Source organism: Sitodiplosis mosellana, unplaced genomic scaffold, assembly GCF_009176505.1.
Source record: "Sitodiplosis mosellana isolate CC-2019 unplaced genomic scaffold, AAFC_SMos_1.0 Smas_scaffold_2507, whole genome shotgun sequence".
Lineage (NCBI taxonomy): Eukaryota > Metazoa > Arthropoda > Insecta > Diptera > Cecidomyiidae > Sitodiplosis > Sitodiplosis mosellana.
This window is the reverse complement of record NW_022597749.1, coordinates 1-2,698: the sequence shown is the minus strand read 5'-3', so window position 1 is coordinate 2,698 and position 2,698 is coordinate 1. Positions and strand designations below refer to the sequence as shown.

Sequence of the window (2,698 nt, the reverse complement as noted above, 5' to 3'; positions counted from 1 at the left end):
CCATCGGTTGGAATCGGCGAAACTGCTCCGTCGCCAGTTAAGTAAGTGTCATTCCACATACCACGAGATTTTGAGCACAAAAAATCCAGAATTGACGGTGTTCTCCATTGAAAAATCATGATTAACCTTGCGATTCGATTCACAGAAAACCGGCTCCAACACGTAATGCACTCAAATTGGGTGGCAAATCGAAGGATGTTGATAGTTTCGTTTACCAATTGAAGAATTGATCCATTCTCAGTTGAAACCATATTCTATCCCGAGAAATACGAAATTGCCTGAAGTAATTAGAATCACATTTATGTTTAATATTCCATTGCTGCAAAATGTACCAATTGTAATGGTGTTATTATTTCAATTTATCTACATTTTAACATTTATTCAATAAATTGCATTTCTTTCGAAGAAGAAAATTATACTTTAGTTTTTGGGTGTTTTGCTTGAATTAAGACATAAATGCCAAAGATTATTTTAAAAGCAGTCAATTTATTTGATATCGATCTAAAAAACGAGTTCAATCAAGTGTTTTTTTGGTTTCGAATGATTAATACAAAATAACTTAGCATTCAGTAAATACGTAATAATTGGTTGTTTTTAGGTGTATTTCCGAAAAGTGCAACCGGAAATACCTCCAGCTCGTTCCCTGTTTTGAACATTGGATCAAAATTTAAAGCATGTTCTAACGTCTGCAGTGAAATACGGAATTATGACTTTTTAATGAATCTCTTCAAAATTTTGATTTCGTTAAAGAAGTTATCACACAAAAGCTGAAGATGTAAAAGATAGACTTTGGTGACAGTCTGAGTCATATAAAAATGAATCCTTGGTAAACAGATCAAAGAAACCGAAAAGTACTATAATATGATATGTCGACTGCGTAGTATTGTTTCATACGCAAGTGCAAACAATTTAGATCTTTAAAAGAAGTATCGAGAGATAGAGTAGTGATTGATCATGCTTTTAATAATATATCAATTAAAATTATTTAACTTTTATTGCATGGGACGATATAAGAGGGACCAATTCAATCAATTCTAAACAGGAAAATTTAAACTACTGATCAAGGTACATAAAAATCTAAGTCGATTTATTAAAAATTTATCACATTAAAATGAAATATTTCCTTTCGATTTGTTTCCAACCTGTGAATACTAATAATAGTAGAAGTTGTGAACAAAGTGAAGACTAGCTTACGCCATACACATTGTTTTCATTTCGTTTGATGAGACGCTATCGAAAACTGCCTGCACCATAAACAGATGACGCACAGAGTATTCTAATCTATTTTGTGATGGGATTGTGGAACGAAGAAACCTGTACAAAAAACATAACATTTGAATTATTTTACGCGCGAAATTGTTTCATTTCACTTAAAACTTAATATTTAGCTTTACTGGGTTATGGTAAATACAGACAGGTGTTTTCAAAAATAAAGGAGAAAAAAATGTGTTTAGATCGAGAGAAGATGATGATGATTCTTAAGCTTTCCATTTGGGGCCCGGAGCAAATGCTCCGCTCTCTCCGCCCCAGATTCGGCTCCGGTAATCAATAATTTTGATTTTATTTAACAGAGCTCAAAATAAGTACATTTATCCTATTTGATAAAATTTACGATTGTTTGAAACACAAAAACTAATTCAATTGAATTTATTTGATTCATTGAATCATAAATCATAATCACAAATAATATTGTCAAATATGAATATGAATCATATAATCATGATTTATGTTTTGATTAATTTTTGTGATAACAAACGTGTGACTTTCAAATAAATCATGTCAGATTTAATCAATATAAAGAGTAAAAAGATTCCATTTGACATATGATTCAGTGTTTGAATATTCCTATTGATTCATTTAAACACTTTAATTTCATGATTATTTGAGCTCTGTTATTCAAAATTATTTTAACAGCAAACTACTTAAAAATCCAAATCGAAAAAAATGAATAAAATAAATAAACCAATAAAATTGCAATGGAAATGTAATTTAAATCTTTTGATTTTTCACAATATTTGAGCATTTGACGAAATTTTAAATAATGATTAGTCGTTGCCATTACATGAAGATGATTGAAGTGCAATTTACTTTTTTAATTAAATTCAAATGTAAACAGGACTGCACCATTACCATATGATTGTGAATAAATTGAAATTCGGACTACATCAATGAATACCGAATGTACAAACGATTGATTAAATTTAAAAAAATCAATTAAACGCAAAATTTCCAAAGTGGCAATGGTGATGAATGAATGGTGTATGGATTGCACTTTGTAAATTTCCGATATTATTCGACCGATGTGCGAACTTCCCACGTATTAATGTTACTGAGGAATTGGTTATGGAAAAAATCCACGATTTGCCAAACAATTTGGTGTCTGGTCCCGACGGAATACCGAATATGTTCATCAGAAACTGCATTCACACATTGCTGAAACCAATAACACACATATTGCGTGAATCGTTAAATTCTGGTTATGTACCGAACAAATGGAAACGCTCTTATGTAAGACCAGTGCACAAAAGTGGAGCTAAATACAAAATTGAGAACTATCGTGGAGTGGCATTACAATGCATAATACCAAAACTGTTGGACTCGATAGTGGCAAATCATTTGAACTATCACATGAGGAACATCATCGATGACAGCCAGCATGGTTTTGTCAAAGGAAGGTCAACAGTAACGAATCTGGCTG

At 31.6% G+C, this 2,698-nt stretch overlaps 1 long non-coding RNA gene across 1 annotated transcript; it reads left to right on the top strand.

Moving 5' to 3' along the window:
• Positions 1–423, top strand: LOC129571453 (uncharacterized). The gene is made up of 2 exons (XR_008688281.1): positions 1–41; positions 146–423. It is a non-coding gene; the product is annotated as an uncharacterized LOC129571453 (long non-coding RNA).
• The last annotated feature ends 2,275 nt before the right edge of the window (positions 424–2,698 follow it).